At 45.8% G+C, this 26,163-nt stretch overlaps 1 pseudogene; it reads right to left on the bottom strand.

Annotated features, from left to right (window-relative positions):
* Nucleotides 1-21,583, bottom strand: part of LOC124775771 — a 109,574-nt pseudogene extending 87,991 nt beyond the window's left edge.
* Nucleotides 21,584-26,163: the final 4,580 nt, after the last annotated feature.

Below are 26,163 nucleotides of genomic sequence, written 5' to 3'. Positions count from 1 at the left end.
GTTCTGGGAGGTTTCTGCAATTCACCACTTCTATACTTGCATCTTGTACGTATCGGTTCAAACTCTGCACGAAGAAAGATAAATTGTATAAAGTCAAAATGAATTTTTTAATCCAATAATCTTTATCTCTTATCAAGATACCATGATTTAAAGTCGAGATAAATGCAGCACGTAAAGTCCAGTTTTATTCGGATTTTACTTACAAAAAAAAAGTTTTTTGTGAGTTTATTACGCGCACAATTTCTATGTTTCAAATTTGTGTTAATTAGTTAAAATTTTGTAAGAAGGTAGACAAATACATGTAAATAATGGCCGTTCTGTTGGTTTGTGAAACCTTAATCCGTGGACACGACGGTAGCACCATGGTTCGAAAGACGATTTAAAAAACCTATACCGGATCAGCTGTCGCCCGAGTCGACATAAATCTACATCGGTTTCAAAGCTATGGCGGTCTTATGTCAAAATTATGGTAGGGTAAAAGCTGGGAAACAGAATGAAAAATACTGCTAGCGTAGCACAAGAAATGTGAATATGTCCTGTGTAGAGTTAGGTATGTAAGGAAAGGAATTAGCTTTTCGGCTTATCTGGTAGCTTCAAAGGCACTTAAATCAAAACATCTTGAGGTGTTGGCGCTTTTTCGCGAGTTAACCCTACTTCCCCAGCGCAGTAAGCTCTCTTAGATCCACGCCTTGAAACATGTATGGTGAGGGATGTAAGAACAAATAGATACAAACTTATTTGCTCCTGGAAAGTCGAATGCATCTACGATAGGAAGTATCCGAGAATGGAGGTGCATTTATAATATAAAGTGGCCCTGAGTCGGGATGAATGCATACTAAACTTTAATGACACATTGTGTCATATTGTACGACGTGTCAGTTGTCACCCTGTATGGCATGATGGCATGTGTCATGTTATACGATTTGGCATCATGTACCTTATTGCATTCCTTAACACAATGCGTTGTAATACATAACATGCCCGCCCGGTTAGCCGAGGCGTCTAACGCACGGCATTCCGGAGCGGGAAGGAGCGCCTGGTCCCCGGCACGAATCCACCCGGCAGAATCGGGTCGAGGTCCGGTGGGCCGGCCAGTCTGTGGATGGTTTATAGGCGGTTTTCCATCTGCCTCGGCGAGTGCAGGCTGGTTCCCCTTATTCCGCCTCAACTACACTATGCCGGTGATTGCCGCCCAAACAAGTTCTCCACGTACGCGTACACCACCATTACTCTACCATGCAAACATAGGGGTTACACTCGTCTGGTGTGAGACGTTTCCTGGTGAGGTCTACCGGGGGCCGAACCGCACAATAACCCTGGGTTCGGTGTGGGGTGGCGGAGGGGTGAAGTGGACTGCGGTAGTCGTCGTGGGGTTGTGGACCACTGCGGCTGCGGCGGGAACGGAGCCTCTCCGTCGTTTCTAGGTCGCCAGATAACATACAACAATACATGATATGGGTAGTAATACTACCAAGTAAAAAAGCGCCGATGTATCAAAATATTTTGATTTAAATATCTTTGAAGTTGCGAGATAAGTCGAAAAGCAATCGCCTTTTTTGTGTTACCATAGGAGTATTTGTCATTCTGATAAATATATTAATGTGTTATCTTTTTGTAGATGTCTGTCTGTGTTTATTGGACCCCTCAACTACCGGTATTTTTTCCCTCATAGGTCTGTCTGTTTATAGCATCGTAAATAAATAAGAACGTCCTCGACAACAGAACAATGAACCATAGTCTCTCTTCCGTCACGATGGTAGTTTACACAATATTCATGTGCTAGCTACTCTGCATCATCCTAAGGGTAGATAGTGAGGAACGATTAGTATGTTTCACCGACGGAAAGTTCCTTTCGTCCGCCTACTGGTTTCCGTTTCCCGAAGCACAAAAGAACACGTTTTCCGTAGAGAGGTCACTGACACGGAAATACCCCACGCGGCAGAGCCGCCTGCTTCCGCGACCCTTTGCTCGCCAGCTTAGCGTGAGTCTTTCCCATTCGCTGGCCAATTACCTGCGAGTCGCAGAACGCCAGTTCCCGCCGGTCATCCTACTCTGTCGGATCCAGTCGCGGATGGCTCGTGCTGGTCGCTGCTACGCCGGTCTTCTCGCCGCTACGTTCTCAGGGTTCGCGTGAGCTGCCGCTATAGCGGGATGTAAACAGCCGCAAAGTAGATAAAGCTCACAGCAAAACACCTGAAAACAAACGTTTACCAGACAAGTGTTTTTGTCGTCGTTTGCATACTGAACGAGTCATAAATCTCCAGTTGCTGAAACCTGTGTCTGAGAACAGTATGGAGAATTTGTAAATACGATTTTTCCTCAGAGAAAAGCTTACACTAAGTGGACGGGTCGTAAAATCCTACATGTTTTCCTTTAAGTGGAACACGTCGACCTTAAAAGTGAGTCCACGTCGTCAGAAACTGTACTGTCTGTCAGGATGGCAGTCGAGCGTAGGATGTCATTTGCATTTGAACCTGACCATATTATTGTGACTGCCGGGAAGATCGTAGAACAAGATCCTAGAATTATAAACATATAGAACGTTTCCGCGAATATGGTAAACACTTTCAGATACGATGAAGAGGAGTAGGTGTATCGATCTGAAGCAGGATAGCCTGCCTCCCAAACGACTGAAAAAGCCAAAAATGTTGTGGGACTTGTATCGGACTACGGGAACCTGTGAATTGTTGTTTGTACTATACCAGAAACCAGTAGCTCTCCCCCACCCCGGTTCTTTTAATAATCGAACTTCCGTGTACATAACAGTTTCAAATGTCTGATTACCTTACGAATGAGTTAATAGGTTTAATATTTGACGTTAAGCAAGTAGAACCTTTATGGTCGAAGACGCAAAATCGTAATTATTTTATGGGTCTGTAAGCGAGACAGAAGTTAAGAAAAAATTTGAAATTATGTATAAAGTTTGTTGGAAGTTGTTAAGTGCTCTCATTATCAAACGCTGGAGTACTAAGGTCAGGACAATTTGCGCTCCGATTAAATACAAGCTAGTTTTTCACGTATCTCATTGTTTATGGCTTCGTATCTCATAAACTGTGTGTCTCACAATGACTTAATTTTTCGGGTAGATTCAGTGTCATAAATAGATACCGTTTTCAAAATGTGTTGCGAATGGAGTTAGTATCAACGAAATAATAAACTGACACGTCATCCTTAACGCTGAAGTATAACTGGCTAACACTGAAAATGTAGTAAGCGATCTTATTAGCTTTTTCCCTTTCATTAATTTGTGCGAGATGTCATCGAGAAGAAAGTTTCGAAAACGTTTGAAATTATGGGTAAATTTTATTGGCCGTCGCTAAGTGCTCTCATTCGCTATTATTGGATGATTTTATTCAGACAAGGAACCCCTTGAGTGCGAGGTCGCAATAGACCAGTGATGTTTAAGGCACTCTAGGCCCCGCATATTGTGTACTATGCAACCACACTATTGGCTGCTAATGGCAACAGGGGCCGGGCCTGTAGTATCCAATGGTGAACACAGCATGAGGCTGTGGAGCTTAGTTGAACTGCTTAATCGAAAGTGAGCAAGAAGTGGCACATGAAATATTAATGTTTCCGCTAGGTGAGTCAGTGGACAATGTACACGGACAGTACAATTATGGCGATACGTGCGTAACAAGTGAAAATGATACTGAAACAGGTGTAGAGCCATGTAGTTCATCATCCTTGTCGATCAGGAAGCGGATACTAAACGTAATTACGTACATAGAAGATTATCCACAGCATCGTAAAAACCAATTATGAACAAATTTCGAATAAGTCCGCAGCAACATGACAGTGTAGTGCATTAGAACAACTACGGATGTTCAAAGGAAGACAAATCGCACTTGTTACAAAAACTGGTATTTGTGCGTTTGAAGGATGCTCGATACAATCGACAGGATGGGCATGACAGTAACCTACTGCGTTATGCATATCAAACTGCCCGAGCCATAGATTAAATAATTTCAAGGAAAGTAGTGGATGGTTGCATAACTTCCAACTGCGCTACAGAACAGGAAAACGTACGATAGCGAAGTTTCAAACGAATCGTCAATTTGACGATACATAGCAAACAGCGGAATCAGACCGAAAATTCGTAAATGAGATAAGCAAACTTACCCCATCGTTTAGTAGGGAATTTTTTTCAACTCTGACCAAACGGAATTTGAAGAGAAAATGCATATATGAAAGGAACCCTGGAAGCTGGAGGTAGCAACAGAGATGTATCAAGATCAACTAACATCAATGTCTTAAAGCTTCCGTATACAATTAAGCCGACTTTTAATCTGGATGATAAATTGGCTGGCAAGTTGTTATTGTGCTGCGAGAAGTTTGAGGTGCTATGTCTCATACTATTCTTCCTCGTGTGCGTGATCTTGCAAGGGGACTGGAATATTTACGTCACAGTAAGCGAGGGTGGAAAAATGGCCATTGAGAACTATAACTGAGATATGAGCACTGGCTGACAGCTGGTCTAGGTAGCTTGCTTTTTCTTGATTCCTGGTCTGCGTATAAAAATCATACTTCTGAAAACTGTGTGACATCGCAGTTCATAATACCTGGAACCAGTGGACAAATTCAGCCTCTGGATGCTTGTATTCTTCATGCCTATAAAATATATTATCACACTATCTGCAGATACGCTTTAAAAGATAGTCAGTTTCACGATAAGCTCCACTGAATTTGGCTGATGCCACCACATTTAAGCAATTCACTTCACCGCATTACACCAATATGATTCTAGAAGCATCCTTTAAGAGAGGATACCTAGATGAACGTGCTGCACTATTTTAATTAGTCATCGATCTTGACTGTGCGAACGCTTGTGATCACTGTGGCGCAACATTTTTCATACAGTGTTCGAGGTGCAAGTTAATGGTTTATTCTGACTATTTCTTTAGTGTCGTCGGTTTCCTTTTTGTGAAGTGTAATACGTACATTACATTGAATGTTATCTCTGCACCTCCCGCACACTCTTTTTCTGTCGCCCTCCTGATGCATGTGGTGGCTCATTAGCAGCTAATACTTTTGTCACTGTTAACACAACACTTTCAAATGAACTTTGTATTGTATTGTATGTTAACCGGGGACCTAGAAACGACGCAGAGGCCCCGTCCCCGCCGCAGCCGCTTGGTCCACCACCCTAACGGCTAACGCAGTCCACTTCACCCCTCCGCTGCCCCACACCGAACCCTGGGTTACTGTGCGGTTCGGTCCCCGGTGAACCCCCCCCCCTCCCCCCAGGGAACGTCTCACACCAGACCAGTGTAACGCCCAAAGTTTGCGTGGTAGAGTAATGGTGGTGTACGCATACGTGGAGAACTTGTTTGGACAGCAATCGCCGACATAGTGTAGCCGAGGAGGAATAAGGGGAATCAGCCCGCATTCGTCGAGGCAGATGGGAAACCGCCTAAAAACCATCCACAGACTGGCCGGCTCACCGGACCTCGACACAAGTCCGCCGGGAGGATTCGTGCCGGGGACCAGGCGCTACTTCCCACTCCGCAAAGCCGTGCGGGCGGGCCAAATGAACCTTACTAAAGACTGAACTGGCGACCTCGCACTCAAGCGATTCCTTGCGAGTGATACGCGCTCCAGAAATTACCTACCTCGAGACACATACACAGTTTCTAATTTTAATACTTGTCTTATTGTGTTAAATCTTTAACGTAAGATTAACCTTTCAGTGATTCAAGATTTTTAAATTCGGTCGATAATTACAACACTCAAAATCATATTTTTTGTTCACTCTGTAAGTCGTTCGATACGCAAACTGCTACCTTGATCGGGTGACCAGGTAATCATTTGATTCTCTATGTACGCTGTTAATAAAACTGCAAGACGGGTAAAACCGACCGACACGCTGACGTACACCATGAGTGATGCCGTTCGTTAGCTGCTGATGTACATGTCTGACGGACCTCACGAGATACAGGAAGCCGTAGACAGCAGAGTTCAAACCGGTGCCCTGTTATTCAACTCCCAAACACCCTCCGATGCAGTTCCCCTCAAGTACTCAACAATGGAGTTGTATGCTACGTATGTGTTTAAACTGAAGATTATCTTTCAATCGCGTCAGCACATCGTTCCCAGAGAAAGAAAGCTACGAAAACGCTGCTTAACATACAATCGACTACAAGTAGAACTAGCTGAATTGGTCAACGCCGCGGAAGGATATCGCTTGCTGAACTACCCTGGCATCCACGTGCTGGGAATTAGTGAAAGGCGCGAAAGACTTGATCCTGGATATTCGGTCGCGAGTTTGAACCCCGCTCTTCCTCAACGCAGATCCTGTGCCACAATTACTCGACGTCGCTCACTCTGCGGCGTTTTCCGTAGGGGACACGGAAGACAAAACAGCACAAGGTGTATTTCATGCAAGTGTACTTGACCATTAATGTTCCGTTTCCATGCATCCGGCGTGTTCTGACCAGTCTGCCTCCGTAGCTGAGCGGTCACTGTAGATGGCTAACATGAGGAAGAGGCGATTTCAGCTCACGGTACTTTCAAAAAAATTTCCTTGATGGTGGCACTGGAACGGGACCCACACAGCCTCGTGGTGCCAACTGAGGAGCTAGTTGACAGAGCAGCAGCGGTTCTACGGTCTGGAAAGTCGGCAAAACTGCCGGGAGAGCGGTGTGCTGACCACATGGCCCTCCATATCACATCAGGATGATGCCGTAAGGCAGAGGATGACAGGGCGGCCGATAGACATCACTTGAGCCTTCACAACCGGAGCTACATAGAAACGAAAAATGATGTCTGTTGTTCGAGAGAATACTGGATAACAAAGGAGTTGATGTGTGTGCTGTATGGAAAAACAGTACGGAAAAAAGTGAAATACCGTAGAAAGATATCCTGGAAGTTTAACATGTCCACAGAATTCTGACGTGGCATTTCTAGTTTCGGCGATATTCACACGATGCTTGAGGTAGTCGTCCTATTAATGTACAAAATTTAAAAAAAGAGCCGTATGAAAGGGCGAACTAATACGTTAAACATGTGTAGTTGACATCGCAGTACTTGTTGAGTGCACAAGCTTAACTACTTCAAAAACTGGAAGTATTTGTCACAGGGGGATATCCGCGATTTTTATTTACTCAAAGTTGGCTTTTTTGTCTCTTCAAAGATGTTTCTTATTTAAAAATGACCGATTTTGACTAATGGCAAAAAAATGGCTCTAAGCACTATGGGACTTAATATCTGAGGTCATCAGTCCCACAGATATAGAACTACTTGAACCTAAGAACACCACACACATCCATGCCCGAGGCAGGATTCGAACCTGCGACCGTAGCAGCAGCGCGGTTCCGGACTGCAGCGCCGAAAACGCTCGGTGACAGCGGCCGGCGGCTAACGCCACCCATCTTCGGATCCTACCTCGTAGTTACAGAAAAACTTTCCCTCTTTGAACTATCAGTACCTCACAGTGAACTGGCAGTTCCATTACAGAAGGTTACTATGTAATCAGGACAGGTTATTGTGTAACTACGAGATATTATTTGAAGGTGGGCGACATTGCGCGAAACTTGTCGACTTGAAATACAAATCAGCGATCAACTGATAACAAATAAGCGTATTTTTGGATGTTCCAGTGATATAAACCACAAAACGAACACCGTCAGTCTGAAAATAAATGCTCAGCTTTAGGAATTTATAGTATTTTCCCGATCGATTCAGTGTACTCCACTGTTTGTTGGGTATTTGAGATTTTCTAGCGTGCAGAGTTGTAGATCAAATGGTTCAAATGGCTCTGAGCACTATGGGACTTAACATCTGAGGTCATCAGTCCCCTAGAACTTAGAACTACTTAAACCTAACTAAACTAAGGACATCACACACATCCATGCCCGAGCCAGGATTCGAACCTGCGACCGTAGCAGTCGCGCGGTTCCGGACTGAAGCGCCTAGAACCGCTCGGCCACTACGGCTGGCGAGAGTTGTATATCACTGGGTAGCTAGTTCAACAAGTGAATTATTTAATTATTTGAAAAAATAAAGCAGGCACTCACATGGTTACTGTATTTCCTCAAATAATGTAATAATACATAGCCATAGAGCTCATTCGTCATTATTACGGATTAATTAATGATTTATTTAATGTTAACAAATGGAGCATAGTATTATAAATTGCTCTAGAACTTACATGAACCTGATATGAACTTATATGGCAAGAAACTCTTCATTCTGACCTAGAAATTTCGGTTTATACACTCCTGGAAATGGAAAAAAGAACACATTGACACCGGTGTGTCAGACCCACCATACTTGCTCCGGACACTGCGAGAGGGCTGTACAAGCAATGATCACGCGCACGGCACAGCGGACACACCAGGAACCGCGGTGTTGGCCGTCGAATGGCGCTAGCTGCGCAGCATTTATGCACCGCCGCCGTCAGTGTCAGCCAGTTTGCCGTGGCATACGGAGCTCCATCGCAGTCTTTAACACTGGTAGCATGCCGCGACAGCGTGGACGTGAACCGTATGTGCAGTTGACGGACTTCGAGCGAGGGCGTATAGTGGGCATGCGGGAGGCCGGGTGGACGTACCGCCGAATTGCTCAACACGTGGGGCGTGAGGTCTCCACAGTACATCGATGTTGTCGCCAGTGGTCGGCGGAAGGTGCACGTGCCCGTCGACCTGGGACCGGACCGCAGCGACGCACGGATGCACGCCAAGACCGTAGGATCCTATGCAGTGCCGTAGGGGACCGCACCGCCACTTCCCAGCAAATTAGGGACACTGCTGCTCCTGGTGTATCGGCGAGGACCATTCGCAACCGTCTCCATGAAGCTGGGCTACGGTCCCGCACACCGTTAGGCCGTCTTCCGCTCACGCCCCAACATCGTGCAGCCCGCCTCCAGTGGTGTCGCGACAGGCGTGAATGGAGGGACGAATGGAGACGTGTCGTCTTCAGCGATGAGAGTCGCTTCTGCCTTGGTGCCAATGATGGTTGTATGCGTGTTTGGCGCCGTGCAGGTGAGCGCCACAATCAGGACTGCATACGACCGAGGCACACAGGGCCAACACCCGGCATCATGGTGTGGGGAGCGATCTCCTACACTGGCCGTACACCACTGGTGATCGTCGAGGGGACACTGAATAGTGCACGGTACATCCAAACCGTCATCGAACCCATCGTTCTACCATTCCTAGACCGGCAAGGGAACTCGCTGTTCCAACAGGACAATGCATGTCCGCATGTATCCCGTGCCACCCAACGTGCTCTAGAAGGTGTAAGTCAACTACCCTGGCCAGCAAGATCTCCGGATCTGTCCCCCATTGAGCATGTTTGGGACTGGATGAAGCGTCGTCTCACGCGGTCTGCACGTCCAGCACGAACGCTGGTCCAACTGAGGCGCCAGGTGGAAATGGCATGGCAAGCCGTTCCACAGGACTACATCCAGCATCTCTACGATCGTCTCCATGGGAGAATAGCAGCCTGCATTGCTGCGAAAGGTGGATATACACTGTACTAGTACCGACATTGTGCATGCTCTGTTGCCTGTGTCTATGTGCCTGTGGTTCTGTCAGTGTGATCATGTGATGTATCTGACCCCAGGAATGTGTCAATAAAGTTTCCCCTTCCTGGGACAATGAATTCACGGTGTTCTTATTTCAATTTCCAGGAGTGTATATTTGGCCGAGGGCGAGATTCCGTGAGAGACGTACAAAAGTTCTGACTCAAAAATAAATGGACGAGGGCACAACAAGAACGCAGTTACTGGTCTCGTACTGGGAAAAATCAGCTATTATATTTCTAGCTACACGCGGTCGGCCTGATAATAAGCTGATTTAGCATGATTGATTTCAGGGTGTGGCCGGATGCCCTTCAAAAATGCTTCAAAAGGCTCTAAGCACTATGGGACTTAACATCTGAGGTCGTCAGTCCCCTAGACTTAAAACTACTTAAGCCTAACTAACCTAAGGACATCACACACATCCATGCCCGAGGCAGGAAACGAACCTGTGACCGTAGCAGCAGCGCGGTTCCAGACTGTAGCGCCTAGAACAGCTCGGCCACTCCAGCCGGCGGATGCCCTTCCCGTCGCGACGCCGTTCACCTCTTTGTAAGTATATACCCACGTATAATAATTATATACCTTACAGTATAGTTAAATAAATGTACATAACGTAAGCTTCCACGTTTCAGCGTCAGGGTTTGAGGAGATTATTCTGTACAATATCTGGAATATGTTAATTTTAAGAGAGCTTTTCAGTCCTAAAAATTTAAATTGACATAGCCGATTATTTCACCACATGATGAAACAGTTTCGCTTCTCTGACAGTTCCATTTGAGAAATTGTGTGCACTGTGTCTTTTCCAGCCAAGCTTTGATATATTTTCTGAGAAACAAGTTCTAGCGTTATTCACAGCCCTATTTGCTAAGTTATGTAAATTGCATTCTGCGTCTTTCAGAGTCATTGCAGAAAGAAAATAATGAAGCACCCGCCTTGTTTAGGGTCATATCACCGATACGTGTTAAGAAAAGCACCTGATCCAAAACACTGTGACTGGCTCCACCTCCCACTTTACAACACGACAGTCAGAACCAAACCTATCCGCTGAATGTTGACATTGAGGGACAGCTTTCTGTCTGCTATTTTCTAGATACGAAACTAATAACCGTTTATTTTTCCCTAATCCTAAAATTTTCCAATTTAATCACAAGTAAATATGGTCCACACAGTAATATGCTTTGTTAAATCAGAACAGATATCTGCTGTTCCTAACACCCCTTTATGCCCTGTACGTGCCTCATTTTCTTTTATTTCATGTTGATGACCTTCTCCTGAAGCCGGACCACAGATATTAAAACAAATTATAGATTCAGAGATCTGTCTGTACTCTCTTATTCTTCGCCTTCTCAAACAAACCCTGTTAAAGAACAGTAGAAAGGATATCGGCCTTATTTATCGTCTCTTTCTGTAAACTGATTTTACTGATGAGCATTTTAACCCTGTGATACACTATTCATTAGCACACTTAAGAAAGTGATTGGAACGACTTCACAAAGTAAAACACATTGAATACTGACATAGAATAACAGATTTTATACTAGACCATCATCTACATCTACATGTACATGGATACTCTGCAAATCACAGTTAAGTATCTGGCAGAGGGTTCATCGTACCACCTTCGCGATTCTCTATTATTCCAATCTCGTATAGCTCGCGGAAAGAAAGAGCACCTATATCTCTCCGTACGAGGTCTGATTTCCCTCATTTTATCGTGGTGGTCGTTTCTCCCTTTGTGGGTCGGTGTCAACAAAATATTTTTGCATTAGAAGGAGAAAGCTGGTGATTGAAATTTCGTAAGAAGCTTCGTTCGCAACGAAAAACGCCTTTCTTTTAATGATGTCCGGCCCAAATCCTGTATCATTTCTGTGACACTCTCTTCCATATTTCGCGATAGTACAAAACGTGCTGCCCTTCTCTGAACTTTTTCGATGTACTTCGTTACTCCTATCTGGTAAGGACTCCACACCGCGCAGCAATATTCTAAAAGAGGACGGACAAGCGTAGTGTAGAAAGTCTCCTTAGCAGATCTGCTACATTTTCCAAGTGTACTGCCAATAAAACGCAGTCTTTGGTTAGCCTTCCCCACAACATCTTCCGTGTGTTACTTCCAATTTAAATTGTTGGAATTGTAATACCTAGGTATTTAGTTGAATTTACGGCTTTTGGATTAAACTGATTTATCGTTTAACCGAAGTTTAACGAGTTCCTTTTAGCACTCATGTGGATGACCTCAGACTTTTCATTATTTAGGGTCAACTGCCACTTTTCGCACCGTTCAGATATCTTTTCTAAATCGTTTTGCAGTTGTTTTGATCTTCAGATGACGTTATTAGTCGATAAATGACAGCGTCATCTGCAAACAACCAAAGACTGCTGCTCAGGTTGTCTCCCAAATCGTTTATATAGATAAGGAACAGTAAAGGGCCTATAACACGAACTTGGGGAACGCAAGAAATCGCTTCTGTTTTAGTCCGTAACTTTCAGTTAATTTCTACGAAATGTGAACTCTCTGACAGGAAATCACAAATCCAGTCACATTACTGAGACGATATTCCATAAGCAAGCAATTTCACTACAAGCCGCTTGTGTGGTACAGTGTAAAAAGTCTTCTCGAAATCCAAATACGGACTCGATATGATACCCCTTGCCAATAGCACGCAACATTTCATGTGAATAAAGTGCTAGTTGTTTTTCACAAGAACGATGTTTTCTAAACCCATGTTGACTGTGTGTTAATAGACAGTTTTCTTCGAGGTAATTCATAATGTTCGAACAGAATATATGTTCCAAAATCCTGCTGCATATCGTCGTTAACGATATGGGCCGGTAATTTAGTGGATTACTCCTACTACCTTTCTTGAATATTGGTGTGACCTGTGCAACTTTCCAGTCTTTGAGTATGGATCCACTAGAATGGACGCTGTGCACCTGAGGACCTCAGCACAAATGCAATGGCTGTTTTTCTCGAATGCAAATTCCCGAAGTAGCCAAAACAACCTTGCCAACATGTGGATCCGCTGCGGAGGTTTCGCTGGGAAGCCCCTACACATCCTTCATACAGTCTTGGTCTCTCCACATGCGATTTCCGTATTTTTCGAGCGAAGCAAGACATTCGTAGCCTTCGATTTGTTTCTGGCAAAGACGTGCACGCCTGGACACAATCATGATTCCATAGACAACCACAAACATTTTTCCATGAGGGCATTGACAATCTTGGCTTACATTGGCATAAATATATTAACAGTTGTGGCGATTACTTAACTAATAATGAAGAGATTACTTACTTTTTCTTTCTGTCACATTTCCATTTGACTGCCCCATATGTAAAGGCAAAACGCGGTTGGGTGGACATTGCACTTTAAAATTTTCTGCCACTTGATGTATCTCAACTAATAAACGTGTTCTCCAAATCTCAACGTTGCGACTCCTCTCCTAGGATCTTTCTCGGGATCACATTGCCAAATATCAGTGTCGCTTTCACTTATAAAATATGATGGACTTATTGGGTAAAATGTTTCAGCCACCACAGGTGGTCGATCGTCATTGATTACCAGCTGTCAGTACTTCCCAATGATGACTGCTCATCAATGAGAGCCGCGCGAGATTAGCCGAGCGGTCTAAAACGCTGCAGTCATGGACTGTGCGGCTGGTCCCGGAGGAGGTTCGAGTCCTCCCTCGGGCATGGATGTGTGTGTTTGTCCTTAGGATACTTTAGGTAAAGTAGTGTGTAAGCTTAGGGACTGATGCCTTAGCAGTTAAGTCCCATAAGATTTCACACACATTTGAACATTTTTGAACATCAATGAGCAGCTGCGGAGCTCTTACCCAGTGACTCCACTTCTTTGGGAAAAGCATGGAAAAACACCCTTCTGTACACAGTGTTCAGCCGCCTTGGGGCACCAGAAGAAGATCCCAGAAGAGAGTGCGAAAATTCAACTTTTGTAAAAAAAATTGAATACGATGACGCCTAATCACCGAGAAGAATTTACAGTCAATGTATGAGGACATTTTTCGCCTAAATGACACTCAGTTATCTTTAATACTGCGCAGAGCATTAAGAGGCACGCAAGTAGCTCGCCTATATCTTCAGGGAGTAGATTAAAAATATGAATAACAATAACAATACTGCTACCAAAATGGCACTCCAAATCTCGTATGTTAATACTCTTTACACGGAGGAAATTACTGGGCACATTGATGGACAACCTGTTGTAGCTGAATTTGGCTAAAAAAATGGTTCAAATGGCTCTGAGCACTATGGGACTTAACTTCTGTGGTCATCAGTCCCCTAGAACTTAGAACTACTTAAACCTAACTAACCTAAGGACATCACACACATCCATGCCCGAGGCAGGATTCGAACCTGCGACCATAGCAGTCCCGCGGTTCCGGACTGCGCGCCTAGAACCACTAGACCACCGCGGCCGGCATTTGGCTAAATATATCAGTTCCCCAGGAGAAATCATCCTAAATCATTTAAACTGAGAACTAAAGGGAGATTGTGTAAATTCCAAAATTACAATAAAATAAAATAAAATTCTCGGTCTTGTCATCTAAATGAAAGTTCAGGGCCATTGGCTTAATGAAATTGGACAAGATCTTCAGGAAACTGCTACAATAGGTCACACTGCGCGGAACAGATCTGCAGTCACACCACCAGTACAGAACCATCAGTCTGCAGATAAATCGGGAAATGACACCAACAGAGGCTGTATAGAGGAACATAGGAGAAATTGAGAAAGGAAATAAAGAAGTTTTGGGAGAAAAGAAGGTAATGTCATCACTTAAACTAGTGCAATCAAATTGTGGGACTATAGTTGAGCTTTAAGCACACCCTTGTCATACCATCAGATCTGAACCCGATCACCTATTGCACAGGCCGCTCCCCATAAGACCATGTGGATAATTAAAACAGTACTATTAAAGTTCTAAAGATGAAGAGGTATCGCTCAATTAAACATGAAATATGGGTATTTGCACGTCCAAACCAACCACCACCCAGCGCAGAACGATTCAGTTATACGTTCTTTGGCCATCTGTGCGCAGTGCCAAAGTGTTGCTCAAAACGTAACACAAGAGCTCAAGAGGCTGCGTACAACGTTTATGGCCAATGGCTGCAACCATAAATCGATCCAAACAGCCATGGTCACAATCAAAAGGAAGCGAGTTAGGCAATAAATTGACAAACTGCTGCCAGCAACGTGCTTGCTTTACGTGAAAAACGTCAATGACAGGACTGGTAAACTCTTTCCCCTTGTTGGTGTCCACCCTGTCTACCACAGTAGCCGCAAGGACAAAGACAGATGCTTTACACGCTGTAGGCGTATACAAGGATGGACTGTCAGTGTGGAGGGGTGTACATCGGTCACACCGTCAGACCGATACCAATGTGCATACGAGAACACGAGTTCGTCTGGGGCAGCACAGCAAGTTTGTAGTGGCCAAACACCGACAAGATGGGGGAAAGGTAATCCAGTTTAACGAAACCCGCGTAATTGCTAAGGAGCCGATCTTGACTAAACGCAAGGTCACAGAAGCTATAGAAATAACAAAGTACCCTAACAAAATGAACAGAGAGGATGGATACAAGCTTTCCCCATCGTGGCTGCCAACCCTCAGAGTCCAACAGGCCGCACCAACGGCACGTAACGTGAGCGCTACCGGCGAGTAACTGCCTCGGCCTGCGTCCAGCCGGAGGAAAATACGAGACCAAGCCTCACCAGCCGATGACCATCAACCGCAGCAAACAAAGCCAGAAGCCATAGATAACAGCAGATCTCTTCTCCATCTATCGCAGCAGCCTATTATAACAATGTTCCCGCTTCTTCCGCCTCAAGTGACGTCTTTCTACCATTATCCTCAGTTATACAACCCTCGTACTCACCTACGCCAATGTTGCCTGGATCTCTGTCTCCCCTAAATTCTACTTCTCCCTTGACACCCTGGAAGGACATGCATTCTGCCTGGCCTTCCCCATCCGCCTACTTTCTCCAACATGCAACCTGAACCAACTCATCCACTTTGCACACCTTCTTCGCTTCACAGAGCATCTCTGAATCTAGTACATTAATCGCAAAATCCTAGTTCCTGCAGCCAATATCTCTCCCACTTACCACCAATCTAGGTGCCCTGCTGCCGCACTACATCCATATTCCACCTCACATGCACTGTAGTGCCTTATTCATACTCTTCCCCCAGATTTTCTAGCAACTCCCACTACCCAATGACGAAATCCGTCCCGATAAATACCCCTCTTTCCAACCACAGGCACAACGCTCCACCTCACACCACCCGTCTTTCTCCCATGGCCTTTCTCCTCCTCGCTCACTTAGTCGTTACCTGCCATTCCTTATGGCCCATAGTGATACACCTCATTCCACCTCCTTTCACGATGATAAAAATTTACATGCATCACCATTACACTATAGCATTGTTCACTTACTCATCAGTAATAATATTTTATCTGTAATATCACCTACGAAGTTTTTAAAATCTTCTTTTATTGTCGTCTGTTTTATGTAAAAGTAGTCACTACTACTTCTGTCATATGTGAGGTGTCTGTTCTTTTGGACACGTCCAGTACAGGCTCCACACTGTCATGATTCTGTGGCTGTATATGTACATGAGGAAAGAGAAATAGCGACGTGAACTGCATTAGGGCGTTAGAATAGCTTAATGGCTGCTAATGAAAATTCGTGCTGCATCGCGACTCGAACCTGGATTTCCCACTAAACACGAGCAGTTACCTTAACATTTCAGCTATGTGAGTACGGTTCACATCCAACACAATTTCTAACCTGTCACACAATACTTCCTAAGTATGTCCTGTCCATTTTCCTCATTGTTCGCAGCATCTTGCATGATTCCTCCAAGAGGTCAGACATGTCAGACATAATATCATGAAATGCCGTCAAAGCTTACATATTACTATTACACTATGTTGTCTGAAAGAACAGACACCACACATGTAATAGTAATATCTAAACCTTGACAGCATTCACGTTATCTTCAGTGTGGATGCACCCTAGGTCCGACCTCTTGAGAGAATCAAGCAAGTTGGTGTAATCTATGAGGTAAATGGACATGGGGGACCTATGGAAGAAATGTGTGACAAGTTGGAAATTAAGGTTGAATGTGAAGTGCACTCAGATGGGCAAAGCAGTTGAGGCGACTGCTCATGCAAAGCGGAAATTCCAGGTCCGAGTCCTGACCCAACATAAATTTTCATTTGTCACCAATGAAATAATTTCCACACCCCAGTGTGGCTGATGTTCGTATTTCTTTTTCATCGTGTCAATAATATTCACCAGTGTGTATTTAAAAAAATATTCATTATCATCTGTTTTTATGTTCTCTGAAACATCTGTGAAAGTTGTATAACCTTTGTCTGGAGAAAGGTTTTATATTCTGCCAGCCCACCCTTTGAGGTGAACTGAAATAATGATAAAGAAACAAAACAGAAAACAAATAGTCAGATGCAGTCCTTTAGGCATAAATATGGGACCATCGCCACTTTCACGACATCAGACTTGGCTTCTGACGACGATGATGGAGGCAGCCACGGAAGTAAGAGTTATTTATTTCTAAAAAGGAAAGCAGGACCCAGTTTCAGAAAATGTGTCCCATGCTGAGGAGCATTTTAAAATGTGAGTCCACAAAGGATGCACATCTAAGGATGAAGTAGGTTAAAATATGTTAAAACAATGCACCCCTGCCAAATGGCATGCAATAGGATATCGCCGACATGAATGGCCGAGCGGTTCTAGGCGCTTCAGTCTGGAACCGTGTGACCACTACGGTCGCAGGTTCGAATCCTTCCTCAGGCATGGATGTGTGTGATGTCCTTAGGTTAGTTAGGTTTAAGTAGTTCTAAGTTCTAAGGGACTGAGGACCTCAGCAGTTAAGTCCCATAGTGCTCAGAGCCATTTTTGAACCAATAGGATATCCTCTTCAATCCCAGGTCTGTCAGAAAGTCTCTCGCATAGGACGACAACAGTCAGGGCTTAGGGGCGAGCTACACTCGGATTTCCATGCAGACACATAGGAGGCCTCTCGTACCGAGTGCTGCATAGACACCGATCAGATCCACATGAAGCACAAACCAAAGCTGTCTTCATGTGGCTCCATGTGTGGTTAAAATGGTTCAAATGGCTCTGAGCACTATGGGACTTAACATCTGAGGTCATCAGGCCCCTAGAACTTAGAACTACTTAAACCTAACTAACCTAAGGACATCACACACATCCATGCCCGAGGCAGGATTCGAACCTGCGACCGTAGCGGTTGCGAGTTCCAGACTGAAGCTCCTAGAACCGCTCGATCACAGCGGCCTATGCTCCATGTGTGGCGTGCCCCTAAGTTTGGACTGTTGTCCTACTCTGTGAGAGGCTTCCTGACGGACCTAGGATTGAAGAGAATGTCTTGCTCCATGCCATATACCAGGGATAAACTATTTTAACGTATTTTAACTGAGACTGAAATAGGTTAAAGAATGCTTAAACAATGGATCTCTAGTACATGGCAAGCATTAGGATGTCCTATTTAAACACAGGTCAGCCAGTAAGCCCGTTGCAGATGAGAACAACGGTCCGTGCTTATGGGCGCGCTACTTACGGATCTGCATGAAGATAGACAGATAGCCTTTCGGATACAGTGCTGCACTGACACCCATCAGACACGTACCAAGCACAACCCAAATCTGTCTTCACGCGGATCCACTTGTGGCGCGCCGCTCAGCCCGGACCATTGTCCTCCCCTGTGACAGGCGTCTGGCAGACCTAGGATTGAAGAGAATATCCCGTCGCATGCCATGTAATATGGATCCACTGCTTTAACATATTTTAACCTATTTTAATCTTAGTTGTGTATCCTTTGTGAACTCCATTTTAATATGCACCTGAAGATGGGACACATGAATTGCAACAGGATTGTTTACAACTATAGCGGACTTATCATTCACGATATGAAGAAAATACGAGGGTTGCCCAGAAAGTAATGCACCATATTTTTTTTTTTTCCAACCGAAGACAATGTTACGAATGCGGAACGTTACACACGTATTATTTGAAGTCTCCTGAGTGAGCGCGCCAGGTTTTCGCCACTTCGTACAGATAGGGAAGCAGCCGGACAGTTTCAAAATGGCGTCTGTAGATGATGAACACTACAAGCAACGTGCCGTCATTTTGTTTCTCACTGTAGAGAAAGAAATGTGGGGAGTATTCACAAACGCACGTGCAAAGTCAGTGGAGCATTTGCTGTCGACAGAAGTACAGTTAGTCACTGGGCACTGAGCGTGAGGTTCATCAGAAGGCGGTTCGGCGGAGTTCCACGATTTACAGCGGCCTGGGTGACCATCCACGGCTGTGACACCTGCCCTGTTGCAGCGATCTGATGTCATTCGAGAGGACAGGTGCATTAGGACTCGACAATTGGCGTTGCATCTCTCAATGAGCAAAGGAAGTGTTCATGCAATTACCCGCACTCTTGAATATTCAATAGTGTGTGCTAGATGGGTCCCGTTGTGCCCAACGGTGGATCACAAATCGCACAGAAAAAACATTTGTCTTGATTTGTTGCAGAGTTTTGAAGCTAAGGGGGAGGCCTTCTTGTCCCGGATTGTGACCATTTTGAGCCCGAAACAAAACGACAGTCCACGGAATGGCGGCATTTCCACTCCCCACGGAATAAAGACTTCAAAGAAACTGATTCCACCGGTAAGGTCATGATCACCGTGTACTGGGACTGTGGAAGTGTGATTCTCGTTAATCTGATACCAAGAGGCGGTACCATTAATTCCGAAGCATATGTCAACACGTTAACAAAACTCAAGACGTGCTTCCGACGACTTCAACGCCACAGCAAACCAAGAGATGTTTTGAAACTTCATGGCAGATTAAAACTGTGTGACGGACGGAGACTCGAACTCGGGATCATTGCCTTTCGCGGGCAAGTGCTCTATTATCTGAGCTACCCAAGCACGACACACGACCCGTCCTCACAGCTCTACTTCTTCCAGTACCTCGTCTCCTACCTTCCAAACTTTACAGAAGCTCTTATCAGATAGTAGAGCAGTTTCCCGCCAAAGGCAAAGGTCCCGAGTTCGAGTCTCTGTCCGGCACACAGTTTTAATATGCCAGGAAGTTTCATATCAGCGCACACTCTGCTGCAGAGTGAAAATCTCATTCTGGAAACTATCCCACAGGCTGTGACTAAGCGATGTCTCCGCAATATCCTTTCTTTCAGGAGTGCTAGTTTTGCAGGTTCGCTAAAGAGCTTCTGTAAGGTTTGAAAGGTAGGAAACGAGATAATGGCAGAAGTAGAGTTGGAGGACGGAGCGTGAGACGTGCTTGGGTAGCTCAAATGGTAGAGCACTTGCCCGCAAAAGGCAAAGGTCCCGAGTTAGAGTCTCGGTCCGGCACACAGTTTTAATCTGCCAGGAAGTTTCATATCAGCACACACTCCGCTGCAGAGTGAAAATCTCATTCAAGGGATGTGTTTCTGCAACAAGATAACTCTCGGCCCCATACATGTATGAGGTCTGCTGAACACATCGCGAAATTGAGATGAACAGTGTCTACCCCATCCGCATTGCAGCTCTGACCTAGCCCCTTCGGACTTCCATTTGTTTGAGCCATTAAAGGATGCCATTCGCGAAAGACATTTTGAGGAGGATGAGGATGTGATTCTCACAGGGAAGCTCTGGCTCCGCCACCAGGACAAGAATTGGTACCGACAGGGCACACACGCCCTTGTTTCGAGCTTGGAGAAGGTCATAGAACGGGATGGAGATTATGTGGAAAAATAGCGTGTGTAGATGAAATACCATTTCTTCGTGTGTGTAATTCTCATTATGTTAAATAAAGAATTGTAGAAAAAATGCGATGCGTTGCTTTCTGGACAACCCTCGAGTGGAGTGCATGGTACGTGGCAAGACAGAAATAATATTTTGAAGAATCAGCCTCAGTTGCGCAAAATTTTCTGGGCTTTACCAGGTTTCGGCTACATTAATCTAGCCTTCTTCAGAAGCATAAAATTACTGTAACATGCCAGAATAAGGCACAGTCAACATTAAAATTAAAACCTATAGTACCGTGGTACCATATCGAATTGACTGTGACTTACTCTGGGATGTTATAGTAATTTTATGCTTCTGAAGAAAGCTAGATTATTGTAGCCGAAACCTGGTAAAGGCCAGAAAATTTTCGCAACTGAGGCTGATTCTTCAAAGTATTAGTCTACCGCAGTTTCTGACGGGGTTGCAATATGCTAAAAATTCTAAGACAGAAATAGGACCCGGTGAGGTGATGTGAGGAGCGAGGTGAGGTGAGGTGAGGTGAGGTGGGCACCTTGTGGACGAAGCGCAGCGCGACGCGCGGGCTGCCCGCCCTCATCTCGCGGCTGGCCAGCGCCAGCAGGGTGCCCGGGTCGGCCGACACGCCCCCGGCGGCGGCTCCCCCGGCGTCGCCGGCGCGCTCCTTGCTCTTCTTCTCCTTGAGCGAGGCCTTGATGTCGTCGGAGCCGATGCTGACGGCGGCGGCGCGGTCCTTGTCGGTGTACAGCTCCTCGTAGGGCGCAGCGCGCGTCCGCCGCTGTCGGGGCCGCGACTGTTGCTGGTGCAGCGTGCGCAGCTTGATCTCGCGCAGGATCTGCGCGAACGGGCTCAGCACCTTGCGGGACGACGCCTGCTCCTGCTGCTGAGGGGGCGGCGGGGGCGGCCGACGGAGGGCGGCCCCCGGTCTACGACGGGCGGGCCGGCGGGCCCTCGGCCGTTCCACCTCCTCCTCCGCCCCCCTCCTCCTCCACCTGGTCTTCTGTGGACTGGTCCACCACAGCGATGGGTATGGAAGGCGCTGCTGCGTCTGGCGGCGGCGGGGGCGGCGCCGACACCGCCACCGCGGCAGCGGCCGCCCTCTTGAAGCTGACGGCCCTCTTCTTGTCGACGCCGACGGCAGCCTCGTTGGTGTCGGCTGCCAGGCTGACCCCCAAGAAGCTCTGCAGCAGCTGCGCCTCGCGGGTCGCTCCCAGCAGCTGGCTCACGGCGGTGGCGGGCTCCCCCATAGCGACGCTCTCCCCCACCCCTCGAGGTTCAGTAAGCACTGAAGTCACGCCGGAAGAGCTCCTGCTTGACTAATTCTGTGCTTTGCCGGTTCTCGAATTTCGCCAACGATATTTTCTGTGTCTCAGGCAATCTATTCGGTCTCAGAAGCACATAACAGTTCAGAGCGCAATACAGTCACTCGTGGTAGCCAGTAAGTGTCTCTCAGAATGCTCGAAAAGTCAGTAGCTCTACATAGGCAAAGTAGTCAGAATGTCTCTCCAGGCTAACTCGATATATGTACAAATGTTTCAATGAGTGCTTAGGCACCTACGACAAGAGTGCAAAGCGAGAACGTCAGACTTGTACAAATCGATACTTCCTTAGACCACTTCATGCGAGTTGTATATGAAATAGTACCTCATTTTGATCACCTTAGTTGACACCTTTTCATACAGTACCTCTTCTGTCGGCGATTTGAAAATGTGTTTGAGTAGCCAGATCACACGGCAATTACGCGAACAACTCCGTAAAGTAAGCTGGTATCTAGTTAAAAGTTTTATTTCAAAGCCTTATACAATATATGCGTCTTACGAACGTAAATGCATCCAACTGGTGACTATATTGAAACTAATTGGCGTCGTCTACGGGAGAGAAAAAAATGTCGTCTTTAGCTGCCATTCTTCCGAACATTCTCTCGTGAACTCCATCTCTAATATTTTCATCTCCCTAGCTCTAGTGTGCCAACAGTACTTTCCAAATTTATAAGACATTTCGGACAATCTCAATTTTTGTTAACGTACATGTCTACCCTCGTTTAAACTAAGAACCTTTTATTATAGTATTTTGCTAACACTTCCACCGTTTCGAAAATCTAATTTTAAAGATATTTGACAATAAATGGAAATTATTGGAGCAGTTTTCTCAGAGACACTAAAAATGTTTCATGTAGTCTATATTCCCTCTTGAAGCTTCACGGTGTTCACTTGTAATTTTCATCGGTTTATTTACGTACTTGCCGTTAATAGCGCACACGAATTATATGAAAGAGCGAATGACACAGTAACATTTCGACAAAAAAAGGCATATGCAATAAATGTGCTTCTCGTTTTGATTTGCATATTCCTAGTAAGTGGAAAGTGGTGCGTTTGTCTTACAGTTCTCTTACTCACAGGGCATGAGAGGCGCCAGAGCAATACGACGTATGTTTGGAAAGAATGCGGACGCAGCGTGGGAGTACGACCTCGGTGTGTGTGGAGGCGGCGCGGCGTGGCGTGGCGTGGCGTGGCGTGCAGCGAGCGGCGAGCCGGACCTGTCGCCGCGGACACCTGCGGGCGACTGGATGCGCGCCGGAGCAGCCAGTTGCCACGGAGACCCGTCAACAGCGAATCAATTCGCCGCCTGTCCCCGGCCACGGGACAGGACTACGGGACGGGGGAGAGGCGAGAGAAGGAGGGGACGAGGACGAAGAGGAGGCTGCGACGGCCAAAGGACTCGCGGCAGAGGCCTTCCGCGCGGTGCGCAAATGAGTCGTACTGCCATTTATCATGTCTCCTTGTCGTCATTTTTATAGCACACTCCTCTGAGGAGCAGGGGGAGACTGGGGCACGTTTACATGGATTTCTTTTCGCGATTTTTTTGAAATTTGTTTTCTTTATTTTTTGTTCGGATTTAACATGTTTAAATTTGCTCGAACAGTCCACGGGTGTGCTGCCGTGTCCAAAGGGCACAATATTTCGGCGATCAGACATGTCGCCATCGTCAGGTTCGCTGACGAACTGAGCTCCTGAGGGCGGGCGGCCATCCGCGGGGGTAGGGGATTTAAATCGGCCGCCCGCCCTCAGGAGCTCAGTTCGTCAGCGAACCTGACGATGGCGACATGTCTGATCGCCGAAATATTGTGCCCTTTGGACACTATGAACCGGCAGTATACCCGTGGACTGTTCGAGCAACAAATACGCCGGGAGAAACTGAAGAATCACATGTTTAAATTTGTTTAGTCTTACACACTGAAGCACCAAAAATCTGGTATAAGCATGCGTAAACAGGCACAATATGACGCTGCGGTCGGCAACGCTTGTATAAAACAAGTGTCTGACGCAGTTGTTAGATCAGTTACTGCAGCTAAAATGACTTTGAACGTGGTGTTATAGTCGGCGCACCAGCGGTGGGATATAGCATCTCCGAGGCAGCGATGAAGATTTTCCCGTACGACCATTTCACTAGTGTACCGTGAATATCACAAATCCGGTGAAACATCAAATCTCCAACATCGCTGAGGCCAGAAAAAGCTCCTGCAGAAACGGGACCAACGACGATTGAAGAGAATCCTTCAACGTGACAGAAGTGCAACCCTTCAGCAAATTGCTGCAGATTTAAATGCTGGGCCACCAACAGGTGTCACCGTGCGAACCATTCAATGAAACATGGGAACTGAAATCCCAATCGTGTACCTTTCATGATCGCATGACACAAAGCTTTACGCCTCGCCTGGGCCCGTCAACACCGACATTGGACTGTTGATGACTGGAAACATGTTGCCTCGTCGGACCAGGTTAGTTTCACAATGTATGGAGCGGATGAACGTGTACGGGTACGAAGGAAACCTCATGAATCCATGGACTCAGAGGATTGTTCAATCTCGTGGAGGCTCTGTAATGGTGTGGGGCGTGTGCAGTTGGAGTGATACGACTCTGAAAGGTGACACGTACGTAAGCATCTTGTCTAATCACCTGCATCCATTCTTGTCCAATGCGCATTCCGACGGACGTGGGCAATTCCAGCAGAGTAACATGACACCCCACGTGTCCAGAACTGCTACAGAGTGGCTCTAGGAACACATTTCTGAGTTTAAACACTTCCGCTGGCCACCATGCTCCCCGGTCAAGAACATTATTCAGTATATCTGGCATGCCTTGCGACGTGCTGTTCAGAAGAGACCTCCACCCCCGCGTACTCTTGCGGATTTATGGACAGCCCTGCAAGATTCAAGGTGTCAGTTCCCTCCAGCACTACTTCAGACAATAGTCGAGTCTATGCCGCGTCGAGTTGCGGCACTTGTGCGTGGTCGGTAGGGTCCTACACGATATTAGACAGGTGTACCAGTTTCTTTGGCTCTTCAGTGTAACTCTCCATTGCACTTAAGAGTGCAAAATAATTTTATGAGGGGCGTTCAGTAACCCAACACATTTTTCCTCAGCCAATTTTGATTGAAAAATATGCGGAATTTCTTGTGGGACGTGGCAGAATATTTCCATTTCAGCTCCTATAGATTCATTAATTTCCGATATGTGGCGGCGCGATACGTAGCATTTAAAAGGGGATCAAAAGCGGGGGTGCGTTCCAAGCAGAGAGCTGTCATCGTGTTTCTTTTGGCGGAAAACTAGAGCATCTCTGATACTCGTAAGCACTTACAGGATGTTTACGGATACCCAGAAGTGAACAAAAGTACGGTAAGTCATTGGGTGACGTGCCTGTCATTACCGCAACAAGGTTGTGCAAACCTGTTCGATCTTCCGGGTGTCTTCGGGCCGCACACAGCTGTGAAACTGAAGAACCGACTTCAGCTTGTTCGTTACCACAAAAATTAAATCAACTTCTCCTTCTCCATGACAAGCTTCGCACAAGTCTGTGCACCCAAGAGATGTCAACAAACTTCATTGAACTGTTCTTCGTCGTCCTTCCTACAGCCAGCATCTCGCATCTCCGACTTCCATCCCCAAAGAAGGATTTACTCAGCGGGAAGCAGTATGTGAATAGCGGCAAGATTACTGATGTAGCAAGACGTTGCCTCCGACGTGGACGAGTAGAGTGGTTCCATGTGGGCATACCTGCCTTCCCAGTAAGGTGGCGTCAGGCCGTCGCATTGAACGGAGATTGTGTTGAAAAATAGGGTTTTGTAGCCAAAAGAGTGGCGAATAATATGGTGTGTTGAACTCCTCAATAAAACCAATCTCCTTTGCTCGTATATAGGCTCAAGTCGTGTTCGTAAACGTGGCCCGGAAATGAGTAAGTTGACGCACCTACTGCGGCAGATTTATGCGTATCGCAGAATACAATAATGAGTAAACAAAACAGACTACTAAAATTTTCAAAAGATATTTTATTGTCAGTAAACAAAATTACAGGCTTCCTTACATCGATCAACGTGGTAAAATACAAAACGTTTAGTGGCAGTAAAGAATTTTTTTGGCGAACTTCACCCTAATACAGGTCTATTTATCTTCATTGTCAGCAGTAGCGCAGAGATGATGAGCCTTCCACAGAACGAAGACCACAACAACAGTAACAATAGAGTGGGTTCGGAGCTTACGATGAACTCACTCAGCAATTACCCTTATACAGAACAGGCCTGAAGGCACCGATTGTGTTCAAGATGTGCTTAATAGAAGATATGAGAAATAACGAATAGTGTCAAAGTAAGCTGGCAGTGCTGTGATACCACATTATACATTATCATTGGAAGAGCTTTGAATGAAAGTGAACCATAAAGTATGGTAAGCCAATTTAGTGTACGGCATGTTCTAGAGGCTGCAAAGTGAAAAGTGTATAAACTCTATAACAAAGGACCACGTGGATCGAAGGTTTCAGTTGTGTAAACAAT

Source organism: Schistocerca piceifrons, chromosome 2, assembly GCF_021461385.2.
Source record: "Schistocerca piceifrons isolate TAMUIC-IGC-003096 chromosome 2, iqSchPice1.1, whole genome shotgun sequence".
Taxonomy (NCBI): Eukaryota; Metazoa; Arthropoda; class Insecta; order Orthoptera; family Acrididae; genus Schistocerca; species Schistocerca piceifrons.
Note: the sequence above shows the minus strand (reverse complement) of the source record. Positions and strands in the feature narration are given on the sequence as shown.